Here is a 23,974-nt window from a genome sequence, read left to right as displayed (position 1 = left end):
TGTTATTACCTTGAACATTATGCTCTGGTAAGACAAAAAAAAAATAAAAATCATAAAGAGATGTTATAGTTTTTGTGTAAGTATTATGCATTTAAAAGTACATGGTATATGTTTGTATTAAAATCATATCAGTTTTTAATTAGTGACTTTTGATTCCTTCTTTAATTAAAAAAGTGGCTATCACATTTTAATCAGTGGTCTATCACAGTATCCATGGAGACATGATATAACTAATATATTTTTACAAGCCACTTTTGCTTGCTTCTTTGAAATCAGACCTCTAAAATGTGATCTGAACAAAATATATAGCCCAATTATGATCCAACCTAAAAACTGAAAAATATAGGAAAGTTTATTGTATCATATTAGAAAGATTAATGTGATGAGACAAAAACTCCCAAAATTTTAGAGACAGTGGTTCTGCATTTGCAGGTCATTATGGTAATTAAAGTAAATGCCAGTTGTTTCTTATGCTTTTAGATTATCTATTCACGTTACTGTGATGCTTTTATGAAGTTGATTAAGTGCTGAGTATTAGATTAACTGTCTTAGCAGGCTCAAAGCCCAAAATCAGAACCCTGAATTTAAGTTTGAATTAATCCAGCTTGCCATTTACTTGCTTTTTGATAATAGTCCACCTAAAATGGCATAAGTAGTAGAGATTTTTATCTCTGAATGATATTCCTGCCAGCACCACCAACTGTTGAATGTTAAATACAAGATCTGGCAGGTGCAGAGATTTTTAGTCACCTACGAAAAGCAGTATGTAGACACCCAAGCCAAACAGCTTTTACACTAACAAAATCAATATCCAAACCACCTGCCAATGGAACAAACATGTCAGTCATCTTTCCATTTGACTGGCGGTGTTTCTAGAAATGGATGATTTTAAACATTATTTCTGATCCAAAAAAGAAAAAAAAAAAACCCATAGAGTTTTAGAGTTTTATTTACTTGACAACTGAGCTGATTCTAGGCAAAATTATGAGGTTAAAAAATGTCTTCAGATTTTTCCCAATGATCTTTCATTGCCTGCTTCCCGGTTACCAGTTTACACCCTGCACACTCATCCTAGCACCGTTACTAACTCTTGCCTGCTGTTGTACAGTGACTAGGACAAGTTAATGCTTGCATCTGATTTATTTCCTCTTAGCCAAACTATGTTTTTTAGGACTCTGCTTATAGGTGATTATATGTAGTAATTAAATCAGGTAAACCGATTCTTGAGATTAAACTACCTAGTTAAATTATAATTCCTAGGTTAAAAATGACATCTGTATAAAATATGCTTCTGCACTTCCCTAAACATCTTTAAAGAGTAAGTATAAATTCTTAAAATGCCTGTATCTCTCTAGTCTGCTTAGGAAATGTTTGAGAAATGGTTAGCTTATTCAGTGCCCCTGAAATTAGAGGTTTTAAGCAGTAATGTAATCTCTACTCATTTCTCTGGCTAACTCTGCTTGGAAAATTCTGCTGACAAATGACTCTGCTATGGTTTGGCAGTGGTAGCAGAAGGTCAGAGTCTCTGAGGTTTGCCAGACTCTCTGAAATTTCAAAAGGACCTAATTCCTCACTCAACAGACAAATTCTTATTCATTCATTCAGTGAGATGCTAGACTGAATTTAACAATAACAACAACAAAAATTCAGCAGCAAGTCTGTATGTTTAAATTAGGGGCTACTTGAATCAGAAAGAAAACAAAATAGATGTTGACAGTATCATTTTATATTTTACTTTCTACTACCATGTACTCTGATAACAATTTATTTCTACTTTTAAAAGGAGAGGAATTAGGTATAGAGAATACTGTAATATTTATCTTGTCTTTCTTTCAGGATAGAGTATCCAATTATATCTTTTGCATAATGCAAAATCTTCACCATTATAGAGAACACATTTTAAATTTATGGCTCAGAGGGATTTCAATCATCTCTGACATTCAGCACTCAAGGGGTTTCAGATATTTATTCAGAGAAGTATAACAGAAAGTACACAACAGATTGCAATTTAAATGCTGTACTTTTTGCAACATATATTTGCAGTAAAAGCTTGTAGAATATGTGAAAGTAAGAATGTATTATGAGTACTGCACATTTTGACTACACATTTTGATAAGAGAATTCTTACATTCTTCCATTTAACAGACATTTTCTCAACACAACTCTAAGCATAAAAGGACACACATCTGATGTTATGATCTTATAGTCATGTGCATTGTTTTTTGTCCACTTCTGGGTATGTGCACCTCTATGCGGAGATCTTTTCTCTATGCAGTAGAGGGCAAATAAAAATATTGTAATATCGCATTTATTTTTTGGCATATAACCAAAGAGTTATGCAGAGGATAGACTGAAGTCATTGCAATAATCCATGAGGCCTGAAGAAGAGGCTCCAGCTAAGAAGAGAAAGAATGGGAGACGAATGCAGAATTAGCATTTTCTAGGGAGGTAAAGAAAAGAATGGAAATCCATGAGAAAGAATGAGATACATTAAGAAATAAATGGGATTGAGGAAAGGCATGCAACATTAAATTAGAAGAATTTTTGCAAAACCTATATTTAAGGATTTTTTTTAAAGTAGCCATTAGGAAAAAATTGTATCAAGGACAATTAATCAAGAGCTGAAGAGTTTCAGGATGTTGAGGGTGAGTACAGTCTTGGTTAGCATGAACGCTGAAAGTAAGTTGGTCTTGCTACCAAACGTCATAGATAAATAGAAGCCCTATGGTATCTGTGTGCACACAAAACTAAGAGAAAAGTAAAAGCAAGAGGATAAAAGAGCATCCACGAAAAGAAGTTAGTGGTTGACCATACAAACCAATGCTTTAGACATATCAAAGAGTTTGGAAATAGTCCAGTTGGATTTGGAAATTAGGATATCTTGTGATGTATGTGAGGGTAATTTTATTAGAATAGTGGAGATGGAAGTCAAACTGCAATTGACTTATGTGATAGGGAACTGGGGAAACTGGGAAAGCAAGTGTGGGCAATATCTTTTAAATAACTTGGTCACTAAGAAAAGGAGGGAGGCAGAGTCTCAACTTGAAGGATATGAAAGTTCAGAAATTTCTCGTTTAAAAAAATAATTATGGAAGGAAGAAAACTGAATATATTTCTATAATGAAAAGCAAGAGAGAGGTGCAGGTAGAATATCTGGAAAAGGCCAGAGAACGTTGAGGTGGCAATTCAAGATGGGGCGAAGTGTGCAGGTGAAAGTGTGAATCTTAGGAGTTGGAAACGTGGGGGCTATTAGGTATAGATGAGAACTGGAGAAGGAGGTGGCAGGGCACTTTCACCACTGATGGCATCTATTTTATTTATGAAGTAAAAAGATATTCTGATGGCGAGACAAGTAGAAATCCTTTAGGGAACTTGAGGAGGGAGAATATCAGAATTGGGATGCCAGATAGTTTGAATGCAGTAAGCACATGCTTAAGGATAAATACTCTAGTCACTAAGGAATCTCTGAGAATGGTGGCTATTTTTAATATTGCTCTCACTAGTGCTTATCACCACACTCTTTATAAGTCCCACAAAGATTTATTGAGATCAGCCTATATGCCTGGAACTATATTAAGGTCTGGCGGGTTTTACAAGACAAGGAGAAGAGGTGGCTCTTTAAGGAGCTTGTGCTCCTGCCAGGTAGCAGTAGGCCAAGGAAAATAATTTATTTCAGCCCATTCTCTTCTTGTATTGAACAGTATTTCATTGTCATGTTATTCCATTTGCTGTTCATATGTGACTGCTTCATGGTTTCCTTCCACTTCCCTGGGCAGGTTACCTGTACTTTGTGAATGGAGAAAGGATCCATAATGATAACATTTTGTTCTTTCTTCTTATGCTTTCAAATAGGCTACTTGTTTATTAGCGCTGCCTGCTGTGAGCAGCTCTGTCCCAATTTAGCATCATCAGTAATGACTCTGTTAAGGTGATTTTCCCTGTGCAAGATCAGTAACCAGGATACTAACCACAAAGCTCATTCCACTAACTCATTATGGAATTTGAGTTATAGTTTCATTATAAATGAAAACAATATTCATTTATTTTTAGCTTATCCAGTAATCTTCAAACTGCTTTTTCAGGTATACATCACCAAAACATTTCCTATATCTGTAATGTTTTCAAACTTCATTATTTTTTCACTCCAGTAATTTAGAATGTATGCCTCCCTCAAATTTTATGAAATTAAACTGCAATCATTTAACCTTTGCCATTATGCTGATTTATTTATTTCTTCATTTATTTATGGCACATGAATACTTAATAAATAATGGGGATAGAGTTAGCTATTTAAAAATAAAGAGCACTTATAGAATAAAAAGTTACCTGACAGAAAGTTTTAAAAATATCATTTTTGTCTATGTATTCACTCCACATTTACTAAAAATCATGGTGGAAATTACTGGTTCCACTTCTATCCCTGCAAACCATCCATTCCTTTTCTTTTCACTAGGAAGCAGTCATTTAGTTCCAGTGGGTTGATCCCACCACTGACAGCAGAAAAGAAGCTCTGCTATTCAGCATAAATCACACATCCCCACCTCAGTGACTGTTCAGGGCACTTGAACTAAGTTGGGCCAAGCAGAATTAAATGCATGGCAGTTATTTTCTGGTTGGGGGAAATCTTTTTCCCCCCTGATGGTGTGGTACTCTGGTGTGACACATGGCCCTACTGCAGCTGAGTGGAAGGGGACTGAAGCAGGGAGCTGACCCACAGAAGAGCAGTGATCAACCCTCCATCACAGTGAGCCAAGCCTGCCCTTTCTCTGGTCATTTCAAGCATGTAAGCCAATAAAACTCCTTTACAGTTTGCACAACGTCATCTTCCTAATTATTACAAAACCCTGTTATAAAAAGCAGTGTGGTAAAACTCTTTGAAGCTAGACACACTGATAAGTTATCCCAGCTCAAGGAGATACTGACATCTAAATGTCTCTGAACCTCAGCTTTTCTTGGGTAATAGAGATAATCGTACTACATTGCAGTTATCATAAGAATTAAAATAATATATGTAGAATAGCTACCACACAATGCATTTATTGTCACAAGGTAGTATTAGGAATACTAGATCAAATAAGAGTGTTTTGGACACAATCACCTAAGTAAAATGCTCTTTAGGTTGATTTTTTTGAAGTCTCAACTCACTTAACTAAGACACAAATATCTGCAGGTAAGCAGGAGACATACTGATTGCGTACCCATCAGTAATGGAACTAGTTTTATGATCTTCATATTGTGGAATTTCTGTGCCCACTGAGTGAAAGCTTTCTTCCTATCTCTCATCAAAATGCATTTTACCAGTTTCTCTGAATGGGTATCTGTATCAATATCCTTTTTGCATTCCAGGTTTTCTGCAAAAGAAATGAAGAATTCTCCAGTCTAAATTTTTTTCTTGACATACTAATTCCTAACTATTCCTGGTTACCAGGTGCTGGATCTGATCCTCTAAATTCTTATCTAGAGCGGTGGTTCTTCTTCAGAATGGCTAGATATTCTGTGACTACCCTGCTGCCTCACCTTTGTGAATCCCTGGAAATGTCTGGAGACTTCTTCAGAGTCTATGCATCTTCTCTACCATAAGACTCTGGGCACTGGCCCGGGGTTAACTAGAATTTGATATTCTCCTTTTCACATTGCAATAGAACCTGAAGACCACTTCCCCATCCCTTCCTTAGGAGCTATCCTCACAGCAAGGTTGGATTTTCAGGGCTTAGCAATATTCTTCTTTGCATTTTCTTTCTCTTAGACATGCTATTGAGATAGCTTGATGGGCTTCATGGTTCAGTCCTCTTACATTCAGAAAAAAATGTTTTCAGAAATATTTAGAGTCAAACAATTGGAATATATTCCAATATTTTTTTTTTTTTTTTTTACTTTCAAAAATTTTGGCTAACATGACTGGGCCTTAATTATGTGCTGGTAATTAGTCTAAGAATTTTATATGCACTTTCTCATTCCAAAGAAGGCATTCTTTGAAGACCTGTGTTTTCATTCCTCCTAGAGTTGCAATATTTGGGAAGGTTAAACTCCCTTAGTATAGAATCTGACTAAATTTAAAAGTAGACAATATTAATAAGAAAAAGCATAGGAATTTCTTGTATTTTTTCCTATGATTTAGGTGTTCAAAATCAGAAGAAGAACAAAAAAGTATTAACCTAAATCTAAGAGATATAATATCTTTGCACTGTGACAAATTTGGTAATAGATAAGCAGAAAAACTGAAAGGAAAAAAACACCCACAGTTTTAAATAGAGTAGTCTATAAATTTCTCATACTGATTATATTTCACTTTAACTTAGAAACATATGAAATTACCTTATGTCCTATAAAATGAATTTATGAAAGTAAGAATTTTTTTTCCTTTTGGGTTATGTCATAGAGTATTCTTCTTTTGTTGAGTAACCAGCAAATTCCAATTGTAAGTCCAAGTTTTATCTTCATTCTCCTTTGAAGTTTTATCTTCATTCTCCTTGAATGACTAAAGGAAGCTGTTTCTGTAGTAAGTCACTTTGAATCTGATAATGCAATCAGATTTATGAATTAGGGTTTCTCCTTCCAGTTACTCTAGGAATTCAACTGAAAATGTCTTCTGAGTGAATAATTCTTCTTTTTTAGGTCTTGAATTTGGGCAATACTTAGGAACTTAGGCAAATAGAATCCAATGAGAATTGCCTGTGAAATCATGTAATCTTTATAATGTTCTGAGCTGAGAAAATCAAGAAAATTCCATTTCCTGACCTATGTATTCATGGGATGTTCTGAAGATTAATGTGTCTCTTTCAGAGCACTAAGGTACATTTAGAGCACTAAAGAAGTCATTTACTAAATGGTGCCCCTGGGACTTGAAAGAGTTAATGTACCTCTCAAAGGTGAGCAATGAACTGTCAAATGTGTGCAAGGATCAGTACCAAAGCTTATAAAGAATTGAAAGAATGTTAGTTAAAAGCAGCTGTTAGTCCATAGTTCTATTATTCATTACTATACTCTTTAGTCAGTATATTTGCTAGTATTCAGTGGGTACCTTACAAACAATGCAGACAAATGAGAATCTTCTTACTTTTAAAAGTGAAAACATGAGGTGCTATAAACATTGACCAAGAAAAAATACTGTAAATGTGTAAATGTTATCCAAATAGCTTAAATTTCAAGAATGAGACAAATTATGGAAAACTAGACCTTCACTCCCAAAGTGTTTTTTTTACAAGTTACATCAGAATAGTATTAAATCCTTTGCATATTTTCTTCTGAAAACAAAGTATTATTTGAAGATAATTCTGAGAAAATTTACAATATGTAATGCTAAATGATAAAGTAGGTATAAGACTGCATATAGAATATAATAACTATTTTATTAAACATACTATATGAGATATGAAAGTCCAGAGAAAATACAACAAAGCATTAAAATCTTTTACTCTATGTGATGGGATTACAAATTATGGTTTTATTTTCTTATAATTTTTGTTTTTCTCTAAATTTTTTGCAACGAACATTTTTCTTGAGACAGTTAAATGTTGAGAGAATGTGAAAAGAGGTTAGTGACAACTTTATCATGTTAAAGAATGTTGCTACTTTGCTTTCTTTCATCTGAAGCAAGAAATTTGAGCATCACTCTATGCAGGATCCTCGCCAAAAGCGAAAATTGCGCTCTTCTCAGTGATTCTTATGGAGAAGTCAATTATTCTTCACAGGCTAGTCCAAGTTTCTCAGTATGGAAGTTGAACATAAAGAAGAGAGAAAACTCCATACCTTGAATGATGGTAGATCCTAGAATTCTCTTCTCACCTTCTCAACTTCTTACTCTTTCTGGGTGATAAATCTACATTCCTGGCTTCAAATGTCAATCTACATACTAAAAACTCTCAAGTATTTATCTTTAGAATATCACACTCTCCAATTTTCCCGATTTACATACACAGACACCTGTAAATATGGTTTACTTAGTACTCAATACAAGATGAAAACAACCTCAACTAAACTCAGAAGCTTCCCTAAAGCATTTCTTCTTTCTGTTTCCTTTCCCAGAGAATGACGTTAACATCCTCCCAATTTCCCAAACCAGAAAAAATGAAGCCACACTTGACTCCCTATATTCCCATTCACTCATTTGTTCTACAAATATTTTACCTCCTACGTATTTCTCACATCTTTTTTATTTCTCTTGAACTCACTCTTACAACCCCTACCTGGGTCCTCAATTTGTCTTACATGAATTAATGCAATAACCTCTGATATTTTCTCCCTACATTTGGCCTCCTCTTTCCATATTTGTCATCTACATTAAAGCTGGAATCACATGAAGTCATAATTCAGGCCCATGTTTATCTCTGATTCCTGAGTTCTTTCCACTGTAATATTTGCTTCCTATGATAAAGAATTTGGGGAAAACTTCAACCATCTGTTTAGGGGGAAAAAAGACAGCCTTCCAGTTAAAGTTGGGGGGTTGAACTCATGTATCAGCTTTCACTCCTTCCTCAAACCCCACAAAAATGATATAATAGAAAGATTGGTTTCTATCTTTCAGTCATAAATTCAAAAGGCTAAATAGAATTTCCAATATACATCTGGAAGTTGGAAAATGATAACTGATTAAATAGAACCAAGAATGTTGAATCTCATGGCAGCAAGATTCTGAGAAGCAGAATCCCCCAAAGGGAAAGGTTAAACAGCACCAGGTATTTCTGGAAGTAACTGTCAAGATGGGACTATAATCTAGTGAATTTGGGGAAGTCTATTTAAGAAACAGTTAAAAGATCTTTTCATTGACACTCTCCCTTCCAGGAAGCAACTGTCCCTCAGGAAACACTGGATGGTTATATTAGTTTGTCCAACAACAGAAGGATGCACTTTATGGTGTGGGTCCTCCACACAAAGCAATATACTGGGCTCTCAAAAAAATAACATATTTTGAAGTGCAAAAGAAGTTACTTCCCCTCACCATGCACTGCATTTAAAAACAAAGAATGAGAAACAACTAACAATAATATAATGTGACAAATCCTGTTATATACCTAAATGCAACCAATCTGGGTTAAATGCAACCAATCTGTATGGTGGGGGCCATAGGGAGAGTTTTCTTAAGTTAAGACTTGGAGGGTATCTATTTTTGTAGAATTTTTAAAAAAGGACACTAAGCAAGCAATAATATTCTAATTATAACTTGGCCTGCATAAATAATGTTTGCACTTATAATAAAAATGCTGCTAGACAGCAGGAACAAATAAATCACCCACCAACACTTGTGCCTTAGGTGTCAGGCACATAGCAAACTCTGGAGAAGGGATATTGTAATGAATTACTCACTCAGACTTTATTCAATTCCAATGACCACAGTTTTGCCCAAACAACAAAACTGCTCTATCAAAAAAAAGATGTAAGGAGCTCCAGAAAGTATTCTAATGGCTCAGTACAAATTCATGTTGACAATTAGAAACAGTACACATATACAGTTTCCTGCTGCATCTGAAGCAGGAGAGAATATATCTGAGAATTAGATACATTCTCACTGTGTCTGGAATTATTTTACTTATTTCCAATTATTTCTACTTTGTTACCAGTTGACAGATATTTTTATGACATTTTTATCACTTTCTTCCAAATAGATTGTTAGCTCTTGAACGGGAAAGCCAGGAGTCATTTATTCTTGTGCCCTCTGAACCTAGCAGAATGCTTGAACATATGATGGATACTCAATAAATGATAATGTCTTATTTGACGCTAATTCTAATACCAAAAATTATTGATTCTTCTTTGTGACAAAGGGTCTTTCTGGTCAATTGGATGAACAGCTCAATTCCTGTATTACGAATCCTGTGTCAGGATCCCTTCCAAATATCCTAGTTCCCTTGGTCTAAGATTCCTATCCTCTGGGAAACTAGAACAGAGTTTGGAATGCTACCCCTGAAAATTACTATGGAACTTTTACCGTGACACTTAATATACTAGTATGCTCCTTTATTTACATGAGAATACTACATCTATTTATTTATTTCCTGTGTTCACTTAAGAATGTTGCTGAGGTACTGGCATTAGTTGAATTATCTCTATATTGCTAGTTACTTTTAGATACTATATTTGTTTTGTTATGACAAAACACATGGAGTGGCTTAAACATCAGAAGTATACTGTCTCACAGTTCTGGAGGCTAGAAGTTCAAAATCAGGGTGTTCAGGGTCAGTTCTTTCTGAGGGCTTTGAGGGAAGGATTTCTCCTAACTTCAGGTGGTTTGCTGGCAATCTTCATATATCTTGGTGTGTAGATATATCACCCCAATCTCTGCCTCTATCTTCATTGGTATTCTCCCTGTGTCTTCACATTGTCTTTCCTTGTGCATGTTTCTGTGTCCAAATATCCCCTTTTTATAAGATCAGTCACACTGAACTAGGGCACAACCTAATGACTTCATTTTAACTTGATTACTTCTGTAAAGATCCGGTCTCTATATAAGGTCACATTCTGATGTACTGGGTATTAGGATTTCAACATATGAATTTCGAGGGGACACAATTCAACCCATAACAGTATTCACTGTCTAAAGAGAAATTATGCTGAAAGTCTCTTGTATGGGAGCATACCAGGCACAGTTGAGAATGGGATTATCATTCTAAAAATTTGGGAATAAAGTAAGTGCTATACATATACTGTGTCTGTGACGCTTTACTTGTTCATCTCTGCCAGACTCCAGAATTGTGTGGGTACAGATAGAATTAGGTCTTCTTAGCATTAATTTAGAAGTGCTTTCTCTAGAAAATGAGATTAGTTTAAGAGAAAGTATACTAACATCAGGGATTCTAGCAAGGGAATGGCCCAAAGAATCACCCTACTCTGGAACCCACAGTTTATTAGCACCACCCAGTATCACATAGATAGAACTTCTAATCAGCATTTGGCTGCCCAAGTCAAATAGGAACAGATAGCCACAGGTCACCAGACTTAGGGAATTCCTGTAACATCAAAGACAGAAGCTAGAACAAACAGAAACACCAAACAAAAAATAAAACCTTGGAAGAAAGAGTGAATATAGGGAAAATGAAACTTCAAAAAAATTGTTAGTGGCAAGGGTGAGGGAGCTACAAAAGAGCAGCAGGAGGGAATCTGTGAGGATGATGTAACTGTTCTGTATTATGACTGTGATAGTGGTTGTATGACTTTATGCATTTGTCAAAATGCATACAACTGTACATCATAAAGAAGAAAGTTTATTGTATATACAAGTTAAAAAAAATCACTTGGATGTAAGTGGAATCCAAAATAGAATATAAACTGTAACAAATGAATCTAACTGTATTACATATGAATGATATAACCATACTGAAGAAGTTGAATTGTGTCCTCTAGAAAAGATATGTTGAAGTCCTAACCTCCAGTGCCTGTGAATGTGATCTTATTTGGAAATGGGGTCTTTACAGACCCAATCAAGTAAAAATGAGACCATCGGGGTGGAGCCTAATCCAATGATTGGTGGCCTCGTAAAAAAAGGAAATTTGGACATAGAGAAAGACATACACAGAGGGAAGACAATTTGAAGACACACAGGGAGAAGAGGGCCGTATTGACCAGAGTGATGCATCTACCAGCCAAAGAATAGCAAGAACTGCTGGCAAACACTATAAGCTAGAAGTGGCAAGCAAGGATTACCCCTCTAAAGCCATCAGAGAGAATATGGTCCCTTAGTTACCTTGATTTCAGACTTATAGCCCCCCAAACTGTGAGACAATAAATTTCTGTTGTTTTAATGTTATCCAGTTTTGGTACTTAGTTATGGCAGCCTTAGGAAACTAATGCAGTAAATTACTTTGGAAAACAGCACCTTTATTAGGTTCTATACAGCTAATAACAAAAAGAACAGTGTACAAATACTGTACTCCAGTTAACAGATTTGTTTGTCACAGGAGTATAGTTTAGAATTTTAGAACTACTTTACATATACAGTAGGACTGAACAAATAAATAAATGTACTGTAGATACTGCAAAGTGAGAGTGATTTCCTGTTTTGGACAAAAACTTTACAGATACGGAAAGGAAAAGGCTAGATGGATTCTGTGGTGTTGGTTTAGAATTGCAGCTATTGATATAAATTAATGATTTTAAATGTTGACCAAAAAAAAACTAACCAACAGTCAATCTAAGAAATAAATAAAAATTTTTATTCAAGCCAAATTGAGAATTATAACCCAGAAGACAGACTCTCAGAGAGCTCTAAGAATTGTTCTGAACAGGTAAGTAGGGAGGTCAATATATATGTGATTTTGGTGGAGGGGATACATGCAACCAACCACACATCTCAGTAGAAAGTTGCTGCTACTCGTAAGGAAGAGACATCTTAGTTAATGGTTTTAGTGCTTTTCTAAGTATGGGAAGATGCAGGAATCCAGGGCCATAAAAAAATTTCTCCTGAAAATACCAAACTATCTGAAGGCCTGCTCTGCTAGTTTTCCCAGAGCACAAAGTGCCTCAACCTGATCTTCACTCTGAATTCCTTTTTAGGTTAGCAACTGCAGTGGCTAACGATTTAATTATTTTAGAGCTGGATGGTGGGCAACATTCTTTATTTTACAATCTCTTTCCTTTTGGTCTTAATTTCAACCAAGGTTTGGGAGGTATCCTTTCACCAGTTTGTCCCATGGCCCTAGGAATGCTCATTCCCAACTCAGGCAAGGATTTAATTCATAAGTCACTCAATGTGCTTTCACTGGACTAGGCCCTGTTAATAGTAATCAGAAAGCTTCTGGACTGCCTGTCTTACTACTCTGTCATGGGAAATGGTTCCCTCTTGTCACTTCTTCCTGTATCTAGAGTTACACTATCAGAATCATTGCTTTTATAGGACTATATATTTGGTCAATCTTTTCAAGTTTCCTAAACGTCATTATTTTTATCTGAGTTTCAGTCACACATTTGGTAATGCAAGAAACAATAATCTTGTAAAATAGGCAGAATACAAGTAACATAGCTAGTAACATTAATAAAATCATAAGTAAGTTTTTTTAACATCTTTATTGGAGTATAATTGCTTTACAATGGTGTGTTAGTTTCTGCTTAATAACAAAGTGAATCAGTTATACATATACATATATCCCCATATCTCTTCCCTCTTGCATCTCCCTCCCTCCCACCTTCCCTATCCCACCTCTCTAGGTAGTCACAAAGCACCGAGCTGATCTCCCTGTGCTATGCAGCTGCTTCCAATAGCTATCTATTTTACATTTGGTAGTGCATATATGTCCATGCCACTCTCTACCTTTGGTCCAGCTTACCTTTCCCCCTCCCCATGTCCTCAAGTCCATTCTCTAATAGGTCTGCATCTTTATTCCCATCTTGCCCCTAGGTTTTTCATGACCATTTTTTTTTAGATTCCATATATATGTGTTAGCAAACGGTATCTGTTTTTCTCTTTCTGACTTACTTCACTCTGTATGACAGACTCTAGGTCCATCCACCTCACTACAAATAACTCAACTTTGTTTCTTTTTATGGCTCAGTAATATTCCATTGTATATATGTGCCACATCTTCTTTATCCATTCATTTGCCGAGGGACAGTTGGGTCATTTCCATGTCCTGGTTATTGTAAATAGTGCTGCAATGAACATTATGGTACATGACTCTTCTTGAATTATGGTTTTCTCAGGGTATATGCCCAGTAGTGGGATTGCTGGGTTGTATGGTAGTTCTATTTTTAGTTTTTTAAGGACCCTCCATACTGTTCTCCATAGTGGCTGTATCAATTTACGTTCCCACCAACAGTGCAAGAGGGTTCCCTTTTCTCCACACCCTTCCCAGCAATTATTGTTTGTAGATTTTATGACGGCCGTTCTGACCAGTGTGAGATGATATCTAATCGTAGTTTTGATTTGCATTTCTCTAATGATTAATGATGTTCAGCACTCTTTCATGTGTTTGTTGTCAATCTGTATATCTTCTTTGGAGAAATGTCTATTTAGGTCTTCTGCCCATTTTTGGATTGGGTTGTTTGTTTTTTTTGATATTGAGCTGCATGAGCTGCTTGTAAATTTCAGAGATTAATCCTTTGTTGGTAGCTTAATTTGCAAATATTTTCTCCCATTCTGAGGGTTGTCTTTTTGTCTTGTTCATGGTTTCCTTTGCTGTGTAAAAGCTTTGAAGTTTCATTAGCTCCCATTTGTTTATCTTTGTTTTTATTTCTATATCTCTAGGAAGTTGGTCAAAAAGGATCTTGCTGTGATTTATGTCATAGAGTGTTCTGCCTATGTTTTCCTCTAAGAGTTTGATAGTGTCTGGCCTTACATTTAGGTCTTTAATCCATTTTGAGTTTATTTTTGTGTATGGTGTTAGGGAGTGTTCTAATTTCATTCTTTTACATGTAGCTGTCCAGTTTTCCCAGCACCACTTATTGAAGAGGCTGTCCTTTCTCCACTGTATATTCTAGCCTCCTTTATCAAAGATAAGGTGACAATATGTGTGTGGCTTTATCTCTGGGCTTTCTATCCTCTTCCATTGATCTATATTTCTGTTTTTGTGCCAGTACCATACTGTCTTGATTACTGTAGCTTTGTAGTATAGTCTGAAGTTAGGGAGCCTGATTCTTCCAGCTCCCTTTTTCTTTCTCAAGATTGATTCGGCTATTCGGGTCTTCTGTGTTTCCATACAAATTGTGAAATTTTTTGTTCTAGTTCTGTGAAAAATGCCAGTGGTAGTTTGACAGTGATTGCACTGAATCTGTAGCTGCTTTGGGGAGTAGAGTCATTTTCACAATGTTGATTCTTCCAATCTAAGAACATGGTATATCTCTCCATCTATCTGTATCATCTTTAATTTCTTTCATCAGTGTCTTATAGTTTTTTGCATACAGGTCTTTTGTCTCCTTAGGTAGGTTTATTCCTAGGTATTTTATCCTTTTTGTTGCAATGGTAAATGGAGTGTTTTCTTAATTTCACTTTCAGATTTTTTATCATTAGTGTATAGGAATGCAAGAGATTTCTGAGCATTAATTTTGTTTCCTGCTACTTTACCAAATTCACTGATTAGCTCTAGTAGTCTTCTGGTAGCATATTTAGGATGCTCTGTGTATAGTATCATGTCATCTGCAAACAGTGACAGCTTTACTTCTTCTTTTCTGATTTGGATTCCTTTTATTTCTTTTTCTTCTCTGATTGCTGTGGCTAAAACTTCCAAAACTATGTTGAATAATAGTGGTGACAGCGGGCAACCTTGTCTTTTTCCTGATCTTAGTGGAAGTGGTTTCAGTTTTTCACCATTGAGGATGATGTTGGCTCTGGGTTTGTCATATATGGCCTTTATTATGTTGAGGTAAGTTCCCTCTATGCCTACTTTCTGGAAGGTTTTTATCATAAGTGGGTGTTGAATTATGCCAAAAGCTTTCTCTGCATCTATTGAGATGATCATATGTTTTTTCTCCTTCAATTTGTTAATATGGTGTATCACATTGATTGTTTTGCATATACTGAAGAATCCTTGCATTCCTACAAGGAAGTATTTTAACTAAGAATTTCCATTAGGTGCGGCCCAGTATTTCCCCAGGTCATCTGACCAGTCTGTTCTGTACCAATCCCAACTTTAAGGGAAATGATATATTGGCATTATTACATATAAAGTTTACCAAAGATGTCTGCACGTACAAGTGGTAAGTCATTGTGACCATTTGTAGGATTGTAAAAGGTATGTTATCTTCTAAGGAGTTACATGGCTAATGCCAGAAGGAGAAAAAATTGATCTTTATAGCTGAGCAGGTATTTCTTCTATTGGAGAAGTCTGGTTAACACATAATGGAGATGCACAGTGCGCACTAGAGGGGAAGGAGGAGGCCAAAGGGCAGATCCAGGGATATAGATACATGTGTGTTTGTGTGTGTGTGTGTGTGTGTGTATACCTGTGTAAGCATAACTTTTTATGTATACATATATTTTCAAGGTCGGTCCACTGCGAGGTCCTACAAGCAATGGTAGACTTAAGGCCAAGATTTAGTTTCTAAATACCATTATTCAGTAAGTGTAACTAAGGCTCCTTGGAAAAGTTGTTGATTCCAGGGCTGGGATGGTGTAAACACATCATGAGCCTGGAACATCTTGTTGTGCTCTTTGTATACATTATGCACTTTTTAGAGTAAGAAAGTGCTCAAAAATAGGTGAATGCATGCTAAAAGTCACTAAAACCAATATGATGCCATGGCCAAGGACCAAAGCTAGAACAATCAGAGCAAGAAAATAAATCATAATAGTATTGGATTAAACTGAAAGAATAAAATGAATATCCATGAGTCTGTACTTATATAAATAAATAATTAAATAAATAAGAAATGGAGGAGAAGACACAACTCTTCCTTGTAAAACAATTCCAATTATTAGATGAAGATGGTATGAGAAAAATAAACATCACAATTATACATAAAGAAAATAATGAGTGATATCTACCCTTGGCAATGGAAGCTAAAATTAAGATCCAAATGTTTGAGATGAACCAGGATATTGCAGTCTCAAGCAATCTCCCCTAAAATATTTATTGACTACAAAGCTTTAAAAAAAGAAAAGAAAAAAGTACTTTTACAGTGGATAAAACAGGCAGATACCACTTACCCAGGTAATCAAGGTAAATGTCATCAGTAATAAGACAGATCAATATCAGGTATCTTTGAGATGATATACTGAGAAGGACACATAACCTTAATAATTTCCTCCAGAACCCACAACCTCAATATAATCAAGGGAAACCATCACATAAACCCATATCAAGTTGTATGTTACAAAACAATTGATCAATGACTCTTTAAAAGTAAGGTCATAAAAGAAAAGGAAGGACTGAGGAACTGTCACAAACCTGAGGAGACTAAGGAGACACGATGATTACGTGTTGTGCGGAATTCTATAAGAGATAAAGGATATTAGAGAAAAAAAAAATCTGGTAAAATCAGAATGAAGTCTGTGGTTTAATTTATAGTATTTTATTAATGTCAATTTCTTAGTTTTGATCATTGTGCAATGGTTATGAAAGATGTTAGCCTTAGGGGAAAATGAATGTAGGTATATGAGAACACTCTACTATTTTTGCAACTTCTTTGTAAGTCTATGAAAGAAAAAAATTAAAAATGCTAATTATAACCTCAGAGAGATATGAAAATATATTGAGCTATGAACAAGATAACAATACTATAAAAATAGTATTTATGGAACAAAAGGATATTCCTTGAAAATTAAAATGATGAGAGTGGAAAAATTCAATAAAACAGTGGGTAGATACAGTTGATGAAATCTCTCAGATGGTAGAAAATTAAAGAAAAAAATAGGAGAGAAAGATAAGAACAGTAGAAGAGAACTTTAAAAGATCTAGCATCCAAGAGAGAAGAATAAGAAATTATCAAATCCATGACAAAATGATTTGAGGAAATGTCTTAATTAAAAGATGTAGAGAATGCTTTTATTTGTCTATATCAGTATGGCATAACTGGTATTTATTAAATTATCCAGTGCTACTGCATTAGATGAAAATGGATATAAAAAAGACATTCCTGTGAAACTTCAGAACATTGGAGGCAAAGAAAAGGTTTTCAGAGAGAGAAAAAATGTCTTAGTAAAAAGGTCAAAGATATAAGAACATTTTATTCTTTTGGACGTTTTAGCAGAAGCACTGGAAGCTAAAAAATAATAGAAAAATTTTAGTCAAAAATAACTTTCAAATTAGAATATAACCAAGCTAAACTATTATTCAAATGTGAGAGCAAAATACAGACATTTTTATACAGGCAATGTCTCAAAAATTTACCTCTAATACACTTGTTTTAGAAAGTCATGGGAGGATTACTTCATCAAACCAAGGGAGTAAACACAGAAATCATGGATCCTGATGCAAAGGAAAAACCTTAGGATGATAAAGGGTATTCCTGTCCTGCCCCCCAAAAAAGAGGCTCTGAAAGAGATTTTCAAGATGAAAGCTCATAGAATACTGTACGGAAAGTGTTTAGTACATTAAAGAGAAAATTATACAACTGAAAAAGAATAGGAGGATAAATTAGTGATAAGTATATAGAAAACCAAGCAGAAAAATGGAAGTAATCATTAACTCCAAGGAAAACAAAAATTGTGCAGTAAAGGAAGAGTTATTCATAGATTACTCCATATATGGCTCAGCTATGAATAGCATTGTGTCATATAAAGTTGAATATAGAATTGACAAAAAAATTCTGTGTTTATACTGGGATAATGTGGAAATTAGAAGCATGAATATGTAATGTAGAGGTAGCTGTATGACAGAAAGCTAAATATTAATACTCCTATCATGGGAGTCCAATGACAATTCTTACAGTGTTAAAAGATAGAAATAACAATGAATTGCAAGGTATTTAGAAGTGTAGGAGAAAATCCCTAAAGAATAAATTCAAAATGTTGAAATCAGTAACCTTTAAAGTATAATAAGAAAACACAAATGTAGAGTTTTTGGAATCTTTAAACAGTGTTTATAAATAAAATTCATAAATATTGAAAACAATATAAAAAAAAGAAGTAACTAGTTGATTCCCAAATTAAAAAAAAAACACATTCCAAAGTTACTAAAATTGTTTTGCCTAGTATTAAGAGAACGTTTACTATGTGCTAGGTACTGTTTTAAGTACTTCATATTTATTAACTCAATCCTCTTAATGGTTATTCTCATAAATAAGGAAGACACCATGTTCAAAGAAACTATGTCCCCAAAGTCACACATAATGATATGGCAGCAACGGAGTCTGCACCCAGTCAGTTAGTCTTCAGAGCATGCATTCTTTTTTTTTTTTGTTTGTTTGTGGTACGCGGGCCTCCCACTGTTGTGGCCTCTACCATTGCGGAGCACGGGCTCCGGACGCGCAGACTCAGTGGCCATGGCTCACGGGCCCAGTCGCTCCGTGGCATGTGGGATTATTCCCGGACCGGGGCACGAACCCGTGTCCCCTGCATCGGCAGGCGGACTCTCAACCACTGCGCCACCAGGGAAGCCCAGAGCATGCATTCTTAACAGAAATACACCAAAATCTCACGCATGAAAAAATCTATTAGCAGAATACTGCAGTCATGTGGACAGATCCCTGGAGGTGGTGCAAGAACACCTAGCTCTATATTTTGACTCTATCATTTAATAACTATGAAGCTTTTTACAAGGCAAGTAATTTCTATGAACTTTAGATTTCTTGTCTGTACTGAGAATAACTTCTGAGTGCTGATACTAAAATAAAATAAAGTGATGTGAAGTCAAGCATAGGGAACAAACTGATATAAAGCCTACATGGGGAATGGCACATAGTAGACATTCAATAAATTCATTCAATAAATGTTAACCTATTTGAATTTATAGGTTACTGAAATGGATGTGAAGTTCAATGTTATGTTGGTGCACCCGTAATTTTTAATTCTAGCTATTGCTCCTTAAGAGTGTCCATACACATCTTATTATGATTGAAAGTAGACGGTCTAAATTTCCTTATACATATATTATTTTTCCCAGAATCAATTTAGGGTAATTATTAATTAATCCACCATGATATCTTCGACATCTTTTTTCAAATGCTCCTTTTCCAAAAATAGCTTGTTGTTTGAAATTAATTCATGCATCTGACTTAATTGCACTTGTTAAAATTATTCTCTCGGGTTGTTCTGCATGAATAATAAGTTCAGTCAATACTTTTACATTCCAGAGATGAAATGTTGACAACTTTAAAATGAATATGCTTCCAAATAATCAGACTCTACAAAACTTTACTGTAGAAGAGCAGCTTTTAAGTTTTCAAACTAAGACATTTTTGTCATCTCTGAGAATTTCCCAAGAGTCCAGAGAAATATTTGTGCCTCAGAATATTAATAGCAGCTATGAGAAAAAGATGTTCTGTGATGATAAAATATTTGGAAAATGCTAAGTTAAACTAGCAAAAGATAGGTTTCTTTTCTGTGAGACTTTTCAGAACCTCTAATGTGGTAGCTTATGCTTCAATCTTAATAGGAAACAAAATGTACACTGTTACTCCAAATTACATTGACCACAGCATCCTTTTTGCTTGGTTTTGTTTGTTTGTTGTTTTTTTCTGAAGCTGACCTATTTCCTATTCGATAAAGTTGACATTTCTCTCTAGAAGTCAAATGAGTAAGGGGTTTTCCCCCAATTATTCTTTATAGTTTATTTTTCTCCTGTATTCTACAATAAAAAGAAAAAAATCAATAAATTCAGAAACCAATGTGTAAATGAGTCAACATGTAACTATACTTAAAACTCAATTAATATGTAAGAGCAACTTTCACCAGGAAACTTATTCCTACTTTTAAAATTACAAACATAGAAAACAAACTTCTGGTTACCAAAAGGGAAAGGTGGGGGGAGGGATAAATTAGGAGCTTGGGATTAACAGATACACACTATTAAATATAAAATAGATAAACAACAAGTACTTACTGTATACCACAGGGAACTATACTATATTCAATATCTTGTAATAACCTATAATGGAAAAGAATATGAAACTGAATCACTTTGCTGTACACCTGAAACTAACACAACATTGTAAATCAACTATACCTTAATTTAAAAAAACTACAAATATAAACAAAGTATTCAACAATGGTTCAAACTTTATGCACTAAAGTTTGGGTTTGAATCAGATCTGGGCACATAGTTTCCAAGAATTAGTTTTGTAGGTATTGTAAAATAGAGAGATGAATCTAGCATATTTTCTCATTTGGGTTGAGGAAGTATTTTGTGGTTTTTCCTAAGGATATTTCCTTCACAGAGAATGAAGTAAACAATAATATATAATTAATGTCTAGAAAACCAAATTTGTATACATGTATTTTATCTCATATATTAAATAAAAAGTGAAATATGAGAAACTTGATTAAGGAATTTCGTTGTATGTCTTCTTTGGAGAAATATCTATCTAGATTTCTGCTCGTTTTTTGATTTAGTTATATGTTTTGTTTTGTTTTTTTGATATTGAGCTGCATGAGAAGTTTATATATTTTGGAGATAAATCCCTTGTTGGTTGCTTCATTTCCAAATATTTTCTCCCAATAATGTCTAGCCCTACATTTAGATCTTTAATCCGTTTTGAGTTTATTTTTGTGTATGCTGTTAGGCAGTACTCAAATTTCATTTTTTTACATATAGCTGTCCAGTTTTCCCAGCACCACTTATTGAAGAGACTGTCTTTTCTCCATGGTATGTTCTTGCCTCCTTTGTCATAGATTAGGTGACCATAGGTGCATGGGTTTATCTCTGGGCTTTCTATCCTGTTCCATTGATCTATAAGTCTTTCTCTGTGCCAGTACCATGCTGTTTTGATGACTGTAGCTTTGCAGTATAGTTTAAAGTCAGGGAGCCTGATTCCTCCAGCTCCGTTTTTCACATGGAAATATGCTCAACATCACTAATTATTAGAGAAACACAAATCAAAATTACAATGAGGTATCACCTCACACCAACCAGAATGGCCATCCTCAGAAAATCTACAAACAACAAATGCTGGAGAGGGTGTGGAGAAAAGGGAACCCTCCTAAACTGTTGGTGGGAATGTAAATTGGTACAGCCACTATGGAAAATAGTATGGAGGTTCCTTAAGAAACTAAAAATAGAACTACAAGGTGATAAAGCATTCCCACTCCTGGGCATATACTCAGAGAAAACAATAATTCAAAAAGATACATGCATGACAATGTTCACTGCAGCACTATTTACAATAGCCAGGACATGGAAGCAACCTAAATGTCCATCAACAGAGGAATGGGTAAAGAAGATATGGTCCATATATACAGTGGAATATTACTCAGCCATAAAAAAGAAGGAAAATAATGCCATTTGCAGGAACATGGATGGACCTAGAGATTGTCATACTGAGTGAAATATGTAAGACACAGAAAGACAAATATAGGATAGCGCTTAATTGTGGAATCTAAAAAATGGTACCAATGAACTTACCTACAAAATGGAAATAGAGTTACAGATGTAGAAAACACACATGTAAGGGGGGAGGAACAAATTGGGAGATTGGGATTGACATATACATACAACTATACATAAAATAGATAACTAATAAGAATCTACTGTATAGCACAGGGAACTCTATTCAATATTCTGTAATGGCACATATAGGAAAAGAATCTTAAAAAAAAAGAGTAGACATGTGTATATCTATATCCCAACAGCCAGCAAGCTCCAGTGCTGGATGGCCCATGCCAATCAGCTAGCAAGACAGGAACACATCCCACCCATTAGCAGAGAGGCTGCCTAAAATCATACAAAGTTCACAGACACCCCAAACACACCACTGGATATGGTCCTGCCCACCAGAAAGACAAGATCCATCTCCACCCACCAGAAAACAGGTATCGGTCCCCTCCAAAAGAAAGCCTATACAACCCACTGAACCAACCTCATCCCCTGGGGGCAGACATCAAAACAATAGAAATTACAAACCTGCAGCCTGCAAAAAGGAGACATCAAACACTGTAAGTTAAAGAAAATGAGAAGACAGAGAAATATGCAGTAGATGAAGGGGCAAGGTAAAAACCCACCAGACCAAATAAATGAGGAGGAAATATGCAGTCTACCTGAAAAAGAATTCAGAGAAATGCTAGTAAAGAGGGTCCAAAATCTTGGAAATAGAATGGAGAAAATACAAAAAACGTTTAACAAGGACTAGAAGAACTAAGGAGCAAACAAACAATGATGAGCAACACAATAAATGAAATTTAAAATTCTCTAGAAGGAATCAATAGCAGAATAACTGAGTCAGAAGAACGGATAAGTGACCTGGAAGATAAAGTAGTGGAAATAACTACTGCAGAGCAGAATAAAGAAAAAAGAATGAAAAGAATTGAGGACAGTCTCAGAGACTGCTGAGACAACATTAAATGCACCAACATTCGAATTATAGGGGTCCCAGAAGAAGAGAGAAAGAAAGGTCTGAGAAAGTATTGAAGAGATTATAATTGAAAACTTCCCTAACAAGGGAAAGGAAATAGTCTATCAAGTCCAGGAAGTGCAGAGAGTCCCATACAGGATAAATCCAAGGAGAAACATGCCAAGACACATATTAATCAAACTATCAGAAATTAAATACCAAGAAAAAATGTTAAAAGCAGCAATGGAAAAGCAACAAATAACATAAAAGGGAATCCCCATAAGGTTAACAGCTGATCTTTAAGCAGAAACTCTGCAAGCCAGAAGGGAGTGGCAGGACATATTTAAAGTGATGAAAGGGAAAAACCTACAACCAAGATTATTCTACCCAGCAAGGATCTCATTCAGATTTGATGGAGAAATTAAAACCTTTACAGATAATGAAAAGTTAAGAGAATTCAGCACCACCAAAGCAGCTTTACAAAAAACTCTAAAGGAATTTCTCTAGGCAGGAAACACAAGAGAAGGAAAAGAACTGCAATAAAACATCCAAAACAATTAAGAAAATGGTAAGAGGAATATATATATTGATAATTACCTTAAATATAATGGATTAAATGCTCCAAGTAAAAGATATAGACTGGCTGGATGGATACAAAAACAAGACCTGCATGTATGTTGCCTAAAAGACACCCACTTCAGACCTAGGGACACATACACACTGAAAGTGAGGGGATGGAAAAAGATATTCCATGCAAATGGAAATCAAAAGGGAGCGGGATTAGCAATTCTCGTATCAGTCAAAATAGACTTTAAAATAAAGACTATTACGAGAGACAAAGAAGGACACTACATAATGATCAAGGGATTAATCCCAAAAGAAGATAAAACAATTGTAAATAGTTATGCACCCAACATAGGAGCACCTCAATACATAAGGCAAATGCTAACAGCTATAATAGGGGAAATCGACAGGAACACAATCATAGTAGGGGACTTTAACACTCCACTTTCACCAATGGACAGATCATCCAAAACGAAAATAAATAAGGAAACACAAGCTTTCAATGATACGTTAAACAACATGGACTTAATTTATATGTATAGGACATTCCATCCAAAAACAA

Source organism: Phocoena phocoena, chromosome 5 (genome assembly GCF_963924675.1).
Source record: "Phocoena phocoena chromosome 5, mPhoPho1.1, whole genome shotgun sequence".
Taxonomy (NCBI): domain Eukaryota; kingdom Metazoa; phylum Chordata; class Mammalia; order Artiodactyla; family Phocoenidae; genus Phocoena; species Phocoena phocoena.
The sequence above is the reverse complement of the archived record's forward strand: the minus strand, read 5'-3'. Positions refer to the sequence as shown.